Source organism: Bemisia tabaci, chromosome 4 (assembly GCF_918797505.1).
Source record: "Bemisia tabaci chromosome 4, PGI_BMITA_v3".
In the NCBI taxonomy this organism is placed as follows: Eukaryota; Metazoa; Arthropoda; class Insecta; order Hemiptera; family Aleyrodidae; genus Bemisia; species Bemisia tabaci.
In genome coordinates, this window is record NC_092796.1 from 28,133,161 (window position 1) to 28,145,641 (window position 12,481).

Genomic DNA, 12,481 nt, shown 5'->3' on the forward strand with positions numbered 1-12,481 from the left:
CTCACAAACAAAACACAACACCCAAACCTCACGTTCATTGGCTACATAGAGTACTCTATGATTGGCTACCGCACATTTCGTTTGAAATTTGCGCGGGAAATTCAAAATGACGCACCGTACATCCGTCGAGCGACAGAGCACAGGGAAGACTTTCATGAGCCGCTATGTACCGTCCGCAGCGCGCATGGCGCACGACCTGCCTTTCATTATTACACTTCATCTAGCGTAGAGAGTTCACTTATTGCTACACACGACCAGTGTGTAATTTTAAAAGTCAAAAATTTAAAAAAAAAAAAATAAAAAAAAAAATTACACGATGTACGAGTTTCTCCACCAGGGAGCTCTCCCCGCAAGAAATCGTTCGTCCGTCGGGGGCGGCGCGGCATGCTACCAGCGCGAAACTTGCACTGACGCCTACAAACCTAAAGGGCTACCGCACGCATTGCGCAATGCTTGAAGTATCTCTTTAGGTTTGTAGGCGTCAGTGCGCGTTTCGAGCTTGCAGCGGCAACACGCCGCGCCGCGCACCGCAGCGTGCTATAAAGTTGCCCATAATTTAGAGGTCAGGGTGTTAAAATGCAGGCAATTTGACATCAAATTCAAAATTAGCGACCCCCCCAAAAAAATCAGTTTCGAGACTTTCGTGATCTTTCAGTCATTATCCGACTTATTTCTTCCTATTCTTGAGTTTTGGCGTTCTTCGTCAGCACAGCAGAATAGCGGTCGGTTGGAATGGATGGTCGCATGGTGGAAAAGTTCCTGTGCCTGCGCACATTTCTTCCCTGAATGAGGAGGTGAGCCCTGATTCAGCCTGGGTTGAGCGAGAACGGTGCGGCAAGTGGGACATATGGGCGGGAGCGGCGACCAACAAGTAGTTGTGGTTGTACGCGCCACCTTGAAACGGGAGCTTTTGCTGGCCTTGGGTTCAGATCAATTTTTGTGCAGTGCTGCGCTCTGGAAAAGTCTCGCGAAGGCGCTGGCGCTTACCCTTCACCCCCCACACCCCACCCCACCGCCGTTCACGTACCGACGCGCGTTCCTTCGCCCTCCGTGCATCCCCGTCCAACCCCTGTCGCCCTGTGGGCCGCTGCCTCTTTCCCATAGGATATTCAGTGGTAGGTTAAAATTTCTAAAACAGCAGTCTGTGACAATGATGATGTCAAAAACATAGGAGAAAAAACTGGAAACAAGGCTAAAAATTACACAAACAAATCCGAGACGTCTCGGCCCAAAACTGAGCCATTTTCAGTCGGAAGAATAAAAATAAAATTTAAAAAAATTCCAAATAGACACCTGCAAACTACACGATGGTCAAGAAAAATGCATGCAGGTCTCTATTTGGAATTTTTATATTTTATCTTTATTCTTCCGACTGAAAATGGCTCAGTTTTGGGCCGAGACGTATGGGATTTTTGTGTGTAATTTTTAGTCTTGATTCCCGTTTTTTCTCCTATGTTGTTTGATATTCAGTAATAGGGTATATTCTTTTTTTGCTCAATATAATGAGATGGTTGAGGAAAAGAGAAAGAATGGAAATAAAGAGGGAGAGAATGAGAAACGTGAGAGGAAAAGATGGAGAGGGGGAGGGAGAGGAAGGGAGCAAATACGGAAACAAAAGGAGAAAATGAGAACAAAACGTGGAGGAATCCAAAGAAATGATTGTAAATGTCCAATGTAAATTCATGTTTAGTTAAAAGACGAACAATTTCTAAACACGTAAAAAGGGCCTCTGAAAATAAAACTGGTCAAATTAGTAGCGATAGATCAGTTGCTAGTTGTCCACAATTTACCGCGAGGCAAGCATCTCTAACGACAAATCCTTAAATAGGCAACATTTGAAGCGCAGGGGACTTTATTTCGGCCTATCTCAGAAATGTAAGGCGAAATGTGGCGGAGGATGTTCTGCAACCTCTGAGCCTTCATTGTCTCGTGCATATTCTTTTTCAAAGCTGTCAGGCAGAAAAGTCCGCGAGACGTAAGGAAGTGGAAACTTTCGAGCTGGGAATCATCATGTTAATCTGTCTTTTAGACGTGCGAAAGTCTTTGATGTAAGACGGGAGGGTTTGATAGTGAAATTACGAAACCTCCGTGCGGCGTTTGTGACATTTCACTTTGACCGTGAGGTGGATGAAAAGTTTCAAAATATTTCATGAAATTTTACCCGTGAAACTTGACGCGATAAATTTCATGAAATATTCCAGCCATGTATGTTAGACTTTAAAAACGGACGATTGAGCTTCTCTGGCAATTTTTAGTAGATTTTTTGCGCCGAAAAATCGATTAAATCGGATGGAATCTTCGAGGTCGATTAAAAGCGGAATTGATTTTTCAAAGTCTATTAATATCGGAATCGATTTTTCGAGCCGAAATCGAATTACTAGGGAGAAAAATCAAAATTTCCTATAATGTCAATGTGCCACGTAGGGCTTAGGTTCTTAGAAACCCGAGTTTCATTTCAAGCTCAGTTTCAATGGTAGTAATGTTTTCGGCGCCAAACTTGGATTTTTAAGTGTTATAAAAACGATTTCGAAAAAAATCTTTTATTTTATTTGAAATCTATTTTTTCCATCCGGTTTTCAAATCGAATCGATTTTTTCCATCCGATTTTATAATCGAATCGAGTTTTCCCATCCGATTTTAAAATCGAATCGATTTTTTCCATCCGATTTTATAATCGAATCGAGTTTTCCCATCCGATTTTAAAATCGAATCAATTTTTTCCACCGATTTTAAAATCGAATCGATTTGCCATCCGATGTTAAAATCGAATCGATTTTTCCATCCGATTTTAAAATCGAATCGATTTTTTCCATCCGATTTTAAAATCGAATCGATTTTTTTCATCCGATTTTAAAATCGAATCGATTTTTTTCATCCGATTTTAAAATCGAATCGATGTTTCACCGAAAATCGAATGGGGCTCTCGAAATGAATATATTGGAAAAACGGGGATCCCTACTTTTGTTAACGGCGTGGGACGCGGCGGGCGCTCACTGTGCGTCGGAGTATTGCGTCACGATATTTTCGTCGACACTATGACGGGAGCCGGGGATTGGACGGGGACGAACTCGTGAACCTGTCGCTCGGGCCCGGGAATGTTTACACGCCCGTTGGTCCGTAGTTGCGGTTAGAGTTCGCGCGTCTCAATTCACCACCGTCGCGCGCGCCGCGTCGCTCCATTTTGACTTCCCATTCAATTAATTACGCCACCATCGTCATCGCCACCCCTCATTTTCCCAGCCCGAGGGAGCTGCTCCCTTTTCCTTTTTCCCTTTTCCCTCCGCGCCACTCCTCACTCACCCTGTGCATTTTTTGCGGGTCCGCCGTTCGCACTTGTTGAAACGCGCCCGAGTTGTGTTCGCGAGTTGTTGAGTTGTGAATTGTGTTTGGTTCATTGGATTAAGTGCCTCCCATCGGTGAGTTATTTTTTCCTATTTTGCTTTCGGCTGTGCTCTCGAGGCCCGAGGGGTTTTTCCAACTGTCCGCTCCTTCAGTTTTACGCTTATGCAATTTGCATCGTGGAAACTTCGAAACTCTTGCAGCTCCTCTTCTGCTCTCAGTAGTATCTTACACTGGAAAAAAGAAAACACATTGGATCTAGAGTCCAGACTCTTGAAAACATTGACAAGAAAAAATACTCTTGATTCAATCAGATTTAGGCTTAAATCAAAAGGAAATCCGCTCAAATTAAGAAACTTGGTTCTTAATTTCATCAAAAATCCGATTGAATCAAGAGTATTTTTCTTGTCGATGTTTTTAAGAGTCTGGACCCTAGATCCAATGTGTTTTTATTTCCAGTATGTAGTTTCACCGAGGGTTACTAATTTCTTATCAAGTGGTTCATTCAGTAGGTCACTCGTTAAAATCCTGCTGACTATGCAAGATAGGAACCGCCAAATGATGAATTCAGAAGAATAAGAAAATTGCGAAAAATGACTCTTTTTTAAAATACTTTCCACATTTTTTTGTGTAGTGAGGGGCTTGGAGGTCAAGGCGCCTAGCTAGTGCAATTTTTGAAAAAAATGAGAAATTAATGATTTCAGGTAAACCTATAGTCTTAATGTACATTCTGTGAAAAATTCGCCTCCAACTTCCAATTTTGAAGCATCAAAAAATCAGTTTGAACTTTCTTTGCGCCTTAAGGATCCATTTGATTTCAAACCTTCAAACACGCGTTTCTCGGAATAGCAAAAACTGCACTTAAGCGGCTTGTCCTCCAAATCCCTCGAATAGAGTTTAGCCGAAAACCAAGTACCTAGCAGAGGTATAAATAAATCAAAAGTTCGATTCTGGCTGTCATTAAGAAGAATGCACTTTTTAAAAACGGCTGTAAAAAAGTAGAAGGTATTCAAAGCCAATGAATCCAATTCACGATTTAAACGTGTATTTATCTCCTGTTGCCTCTCTGTCTCATTGTTTCCTAATTGTGTTCTTCACTAAGTTTTTGTAGTGAGGATTAAAAGAGGGTCGAGAAATTGTCGTTTTACCTCTAAGTTTGAGATTTTCTCTCCTTCATTTCGGACAATTTTGGTCAGTTACAGTGTAAAAATTTCTTGGTTATCTGATTGAGCCCTTCTCGAGAAGGTACGTCTTGTTTCTTCACTCAGAGAACATGTCTTATTCGATACAAGATTGAGAGCGACCCCCCGACTCCCACGCGGTGAAAATTTAGTTTACGAATAAAAAAAAAAACGCAGAAAATGAATATTCAGACATGAAAAACAGCTCGTGCATTTCGTCCTTTGAGAGACGGCAAATGAAGATAAACAGTCCACCAAGGCTTTCCGAAAGTAATTGAGACAGTAATTATGGGTTACGATGTGTACCTGCACTATATCGTTTGCTTTGATCCTCATTTTAAATTCCTGAATATAAGTACTTATTTGCGTCTCTCAACTAGCCCGAATCGCTTTTCCTTTCTCCTAAAAAAAAGTTGATGATCTTTGGATATTTTCCTAAGCTCACTCCTAAATCTCAACTTAGATTGAGTTTAAAAACAGATTGAATTGCGTTTGAAATGTAATCAACCAGGCGTTTTTGGCGTTGACGCAAAATATCTGTCATTATTTTTGTCATGGTGCTTAAAAAGCTGATTTCACAGTATTTTTTATAATTTTTTTCTGATATGGAAAATAGTATAAAAATATTTTTAAAATGAGAAAATGAACCACCTATGTAGTGACGTCATCTGGCGGCATTTCCCATTTAAACACATGTATTTTAGCAGATTAGATCATTTTGTCATATTATTTCCAATAATTGTTCAATTCATGAACAGAGGGTATCCTCGTGCTCAGTTCACTCAGTAGTTTCCACTTAAACACAACATTCATCAAATTTGAGAAATCTGCAAATTCTCTATTCCCTCATAATTTGATGGTTAAAGTAAAAAAACGCGTGTCTCTAATTACGACGTGGCAATTCTTTGCGATTTTTTTTTCAAACAAAACTAACCAGTAGTTTCTTTACTAATTTGCTGAGAATCGTCTTTACATATTAATAAAAATTCAAAAACAATTTTAAGGCGAAATAATGTTTAGTTTTAATGGACGTATATATTGCTAGAGTTCTTGGGGAAAGGGGTTAAGGCCCGTTTGCTCTTTCAGGGGGGGTCTAGTGCAGGTATTGAGCGACTATGTGCGATCGCAAATACAAATTGGGGACGGCCAACAGCCTTCAGCGGGGGGGGGGGGGGGGGGGGGGATGCCCTCTAGGACTATTCTAGCCACATCCATGTTAGCTTCCTTTCCAAAAAAATTCGAACATACTTATTCATATATTTTTGAACGCGAAGAAGGAAGTAGGTTTTTTTCGACCAATGCTATACCCATCGATTCGTTGTACAGAACACCGCCAGTGGCGAGGCGTACTTTGCGATACATCGATAGTTATGCCATTTAAACCTATGATAGAGGATCGATAAACAGTATTCGCAGCGAACACCTTAATAATCGATTCTTTACCATAGGTTTAAATGGCATAACAATCGATATATCGCAATTCACCCCCACGCCACTGCTCACCGCGATGCCGTCGTGATTCTCCTGAGGAAGGTTGGGAATGTGGGGAGGGGGGGGGGGGGGGGTTGAATAAAACAGACCTACCTGTGATAGGAAATAATCGATAGTTTAGTAAAGGGAGTTAAACATTGTTGTCTCGCTCAACTGTCCCTTTCGGGCAGGTTGCATATTTTATGATGCCACCTGCAGCCTACAGTTAGCTGTGATCGAACTCTTCGTAGCCGCAGCAACAGCAAAACTCAAAAGCATGGACTATATGAACCTGACTCATGGCTTTCTCTTCATGAAATGTTCTCTGAATTAATAAGTGAACATTTTTTTTTTTAAGCTGAGAATGCGATTTAAAGTCGTATTCTCTTGGTGCTAAAATATTCTCGATTTCTTTAATATTTTTGGACGGCCAATGCCCGGGAGTAGAAAGGAATCAAGTGTAATTATTTATGGTTAATTGCTTTTTTACGATGAATCGGCTCGATAAAGATGTTGAACGCGACCCGTTTAATCAACTTTTTCGGGTGATTTAGGAGGTGACAAATGATCTCGAAGAACAGGAACACAGTGTGGGAGTGCATAGAGTTGAAATTTGTAACATCTGTAGCCATGGGCAAAACATATTCCCCATAAAAAAAAATCCAGGACTATTGATGAAAATGAAATGATGGAATGGACCGGGATAACATAAGCTCACAAAAAATCAAGCAGTGGCGTGGCGTGCTTTGCGATATATCGATTGACCTGCCGTCTTAACCTATAGAAAAGGATTGATAAGCTGAGTGTTTGTAACGAGCAGCTCAATAATCGATTCTTTACCATAGCTTCAAATAGGGAAATATCGATAATCGAACATCCACGCCTAGCCAGAGGAATCAAGTTGGAACCGGGAAAAATGAGGTTTGACATTTTATTCCTCCATAAGATTCAGTGTTAAAGACAAAATTTAACAAATATTCTCACGTTCAAAATATTTTTTTTTCTCGTTTTTGAATGTTTGACAAGAGCAATTTTATGACTAACTGAATTCAAAACTGCTTTCAACTTTCTTTCTAAACAGCAACACAGTGCAATTTTATTAGACTTAATCCGAATGGATGGCGAGATCGGAGGAGCAAGAATGAGATTAAGCATAATTGAACAATCCCCGCTAGCTCCTGTAGCTCTAAGCGTGCTGAAAGAAATTATTCATTAAATTCACTTTTATTTTGTGAGGTTTCACTCTTTTGCACCTTTCGTCGCTCCCCCGATGGAAGCACACACTTCAATTTTGGCATGAGCCACAGAAAGCACTAAGTTATAGAGGTATCAAGGCTCATCTCGCAATTTAGTTACGCCCCTGCCCCATTGGCAGATCCAGCAATTTGGCAACACCGGATTTCCTCCATTTAAACCTATGGAAATGTATCGATTCTTAGAGGGGCCAAGTGCTTCAACGAGAATCGATTATTTAGCGTGGGTTTAAATGGAGGAATTCAGTGTTGCCACATTGCTAGATCCGCCTCTGCCCTACCCTAGAGGAGTGACGATTTAACAGGTGTGATAAGAGGTGGGAAATTGAAACCATGCAAGAGCACAGCAGCGGGGCGATTATTGAAACTGATAGACAAAGCTATAGACAAAGATGACATAGGGGGTATAAAGCAATTCTATAGGTTGAAATGGGTGGTTCTCATCGACTAAGGGGGAAAATGATAGACTAACTGTCGGGTTTCTCGTGGGTTGCCGTTACTTAGTCGATTACCTACCTCCTTTGTCCATTGCAACAACCCGTTTCCACCAATAGGATCCCTCCAAATCCCTTTTGTCGTCTTTGTCTATCGCTTTATCTATCAGTTTCAATAATCGGTCCGCAGAATCGGATGTGTATGTATTTGTGACGTCGAAGTCACGGCTAATTTTTGCTTTTTTTTCTGACGTTACGATCCGATGTCGATCGAAATGAGCGTACTTAAATCACGTATGCAAACAGGAGGTAGCTGTTCATTCAAACAAACAATTTACTTATTCAAGTTTTTGTGGAGATGTTCAAGGACGGCCGTGCTCGTTTTTGGAGAGCAGAGACAAAACCTTGCACCTCATTGGTGCTATTGCAAAATTACGTCAACCGTTTTGCCACGTTGCGGCGCTCTTGTTTCACTGTACTTTCTTTTGAGGAAAAAAAATAAAAATGAGAAAAAATAAAACCAATACAATTTCCCGAAACATCCGTTTCGTTTTGTTTGTCTCACAAAAATTGGCTACAAGGAGAATGAGTAATGAGCGTTTAGTGAATCGATATGTGTCATAATATTCCGGTGGCTTTTTTTCTGTTCATTTACCGAGCACTCAGAACAAGGAAGAAAGGTTCGAAGCAAGAAATGAACACTGCACCACAACTATAATGATGGGAAACGCTTTGATGCAACAATTCATGCTCTATGGACGTCCGTGTTGCATATGTAAAAAATTGAAGGCGTTTTCGATTAGAAATGCTCACATGACAACACGACTGCGCACGCGATCAAAGGCAAAACGACGCATGTACATCCGGATGTTGCCAAATTGTTCCTGATGAAATATTCATTTTTGAGGACCGATATTAATATTTTTGTTTGAAATATGTAGATATTTAAAATTTAAGTGCGCATTAAATTCTCTGAAGAATTTGAAGGATAATGCTCATAATTGGATAGAGTTAAGCAAAATAGTCGCATCTACATTCCATTGTTTCAAAATCTCATTTCCTACATCCTATTAATTTTTTGCGAGGAAACCAACCAACATTTTCGCTTAACATTTTGCATTTTTTCATATGGGTAAGAAATATTGAGACAATATTCGAGTAGGAATGCCGGTTGGTTTCTTTCCAAAAAAATGAAATAGGAGATGAGATTTTGAGACACAGCAATAGTGTAGATTGTAGATATGACTGTTTTGTTCTGTGAAGATTTTTTTTTTCCAAATTTCTCGGGCAGTTTTATGCGCCCTTTAATTTAAAACATCCAAAAGTTTAAAGATAAATATTCATACCTCTCCTTAAGAGTGAATATTTTATCAGAGGTAATTTGTCAACGTCCTAACGCATATACATATCCTTTTTGCCTTAGCACGGAAGTTTGTTCGTCATGGCATTCGGAGCAAGAGTTTTCGGCGATCTGGAACAACCCTCTCGCAGAAGAGTTGTCACGAGCGCATTGCTGGTCCAAAACGCCTTCAATTTTTCACTTATGCCACACGGATATCCATAGAGCACGAATAGTTGCATCAAGGCGTTACTTATAAATTATCATCGTCGCGGTGACTTCTCTATGTAGAGCAAAATACCGTATCTGAGTGCCTCGCTTGCCATACTTTTCATACCTTCGTGGGTGGGTCGTGCGATATTGATTTTGTGGGATTTTCAAATTAAATATATTCCCTCGCCCTCGGTTTTAAACTTTTAACCGACCGAGGATTATGTGTGATTACTTAAGCTTAATTCTATACCCTAAATAATTTTTTTAAATATATAACTAAATCTCGTTTATTTAATTCAGACCATTTGATTTCTAAAACTGGAGGAAATCAATTTAGGAAATGGTGCATGGATTTCGGAAAATCTCAAATGTAAATACGTGAAATTTGGCATAGGTAAAAGGAGTTGCTATTAGCCGGAGGGAAAACGAGGAAATGGTGTTTTAGTATTTGCAACAACTGGTGGGACAGTGGCGTGGCGTGCTTTGCGATATATCGATTGATCTGCCATTTAAACCTATGCGAAAGGATCGATAAACAGGGTCTTCGCAGCGAACACCTTAATAATCGATTCTTTACCATAGCTTCAAATGGGGAAATATCGATAATCGATCATTCACGCTCGCCACTGTGGTGGGAGAGGAAGTTTTACAACTCATAATCCTCTTGAAGAGCCCCTACACTTTCTGCCCTCGTGGAGTTGTTGCGCACACTTCAATACCGAAGCCCCAATAATCCAGACGCGATAAATACAAAGTAACTCATTAACAACTAAGTCACTTATAGTGTTGACAAACAATCGATAACTGAGGGTGTCCCTCGGAGAGACGGGATTCTAGACGTACCGTCAAAACTTCAAAGGATTGAGGGGTCCGATTCTTTGTGTTGATTTTAAAAACGCTAGAAGGAGGTCATTAATGGCTGAAATCGAGCATGTTTTTCGCCATTGCAACGTTTAAAAATTTCGGAATATATTTATTTATTTCTTTTCAAAATAAAAATAACCAAGATATATCCATGGAATTCGTTGTAACTATTTTTGAATAAAGGAAGAAAATTGCAAAGAAAACTGTTGGTGAGTTTCTTTTACGAAAAAAAACAAAAAAAAAAAAAAACAAAAAAAAACAAAAAAAAAACAAAAAAACAAAAAAAAAAAAACAAAAAAAAAGAAAATAAACAAAAGAAAACAAAACAAAAAAACAAAAAAAACAAAAAAAGACAAAAAAAAAAAAACAAAAACAAAAAAATAAAAAAAACAAAAATTAAACACGGCCGGAGATTTACACGTCACAAGCGGAAATTCGCATTTTGTCGACTTTTAGCCATCTTGGTTCATCATATTTGAACACAGCTTCATTGAAAAGCTAATGACGAATAGCCTTCTGGTTGCTCACAAATGGACGTATTTCTATGCCTAACGGAACTATGTGCATTATGACGTGAGCACTGATATGCATATATTCTTATGGGTCTCAGGGCTCATGTCTTAGTGCACATAGTTCCGTTTGACAGAAATACGTCCAAATGATCCATCGTTTCCAGTGGCGATTTGCAAGTTGGCAACTTTGTTTTCCCTCCGTTTAAACCCATTAAAAATATCGATTTTAAGTGAGGCAAGCTGCCCAACGAAGAATCGATTGTTTTACATACATTCAAATGGAGGAAAAACAGAGTTGCCAACTTTCAAGAATCGCCCTTGGTCGATTCCAAGACAAAGCAACTTAACCACAATCCCACGTTTCAAACTATCCACTAGCAAATCATATTTTCTCCTGCATAGAGACTATTCAGCATTTACAACCAAAACTACACTGAACTTTTCTCCGATGAATCAAAGATATTAGAAAAATTTTGTATGCAGATATTTCATTGTCGAATTTTCTTAAACAAATTCGGTTGTTTTAGTCAATTTCGTAAGCTTAGAATCGAGGTAGGTTCTGTCGACTAGTGAACGACGAATATACGTCATCTCTCAAAGCGAGAGACATCTTTAATAAATTCATTATAGCTGTACTGCCGTGCTAAGGAAGAACGCCGTATGAGCCTTCAGGCGTTGCCAAATTTCCCTTGATAAAACACGAATTTCTTAGTCAACATATGAATATTTTTCTTCCAATTTTTCAAATAATTTTGCTCGCAAATCCATCGAAAAGTCCTGAAAATTCCATGGGAGTTCCATTGAAATTCCTGAATTTCCAAGTTTCCTCGGAAATGAACATTTTATCGAAGGAAATCTGGCAACTCTCGAATGTTCATACGGCGTTTTTCCTTACCGCGGCAGTGTAGGAGGCCTCAAAATGAAAGAGAGATCGCGAATACAACCCTTATTCGAGGCGTAAATGATCGACTATCGATATTTCCCCATTTGAAGCTATGGTAAAGAATCGATTATTAGGTTTGCCCTGTTAATCGATCCTTCTCCGTAGGTTTAAAGGGCAGATCAAGCGATATATCGCAAAGCACGCTACACGACTGAGGGCGCGGGGGTGGCATCCCTGCTGCGCGGAATAAATGAGACCCGTCAACTGCGTGTTAGTCCGAAAATTCTGCGAGAGCAAGAGCACGTATCAGATGGCACATGATATTAGCTGACCTATAAACCACCATGAAACGGCGCGGAGTAGGCAGATCGTGGAATAAACTCATGAGCTTGGGCGAGGGCGTGAAGGCACTGCCCTATATTTATATTATTCCGATATTTAACGAAATTTCCACCAGGAAGATCTCTCCTATGAATCTCCTTGTTTCCCTCGACCGAGATCGCAGAAACCAAGTAAAACTAAAAGGCTTGGAGGACAAGACGCATAAGTGTATTTTTTTAGAAAAATTGAGACATCAATGATTTCAAGTAAAACTAGTCTTCATACATATTCTATGCAAAATTCGCTCTCAAATTCCAATTTTCAAGCATCAAAAAGTCAGTTTGAACTTTCTTTCAGAGGAATAAGAAAATTGAAAATTGACTCTTTTTTAAAATGAATCAGTGATAACGGAAACATACCAACTCGAAAAAATGAAAATAATCAAGACGCACACAAAAATGCACAGTAGGTGAAGGAGTTGGTTAAAGAAAAAGATTTTTGGTGCCGAAAGACAAGTACTTGTGGACACTTTAAAGGTCCAAATTGGAACAGATGCGTCCACCTCAATGACATTCCTGAAAATTGAATGTCTGTAATGAAAATTTAACATTTTCGAGTTACCGAGTTTTTGTGTTTTCGTTCTCACTGATTCAAATATTTTCCACACTTATT

General features: G+C 39.6%; 1 protein-coding gene across 1 annotated transcript in view; it reads left to right on the plus strand.

Annotated features, from left to right (window-relative positions):
- Positions 1 to 3,155: 3,155 nt before the first annotated feature.
- The window catches only part of tws (protein phosphatase 2 regulatory subunit tws), a 75,674-nt gene continuing 66,348 nt past the window's right edge, over positions 3,156 to 12,481 (plus strand). The window contains exon 1 of the mRNA XM_019050581.2: positions 3,156 to 3,416. The gene's annotated coding sequence lies outside the window, so the exon portion shown is untranslated. The remainder of the gene's footprint in view (positions 3,417 to 12,481) is intronic.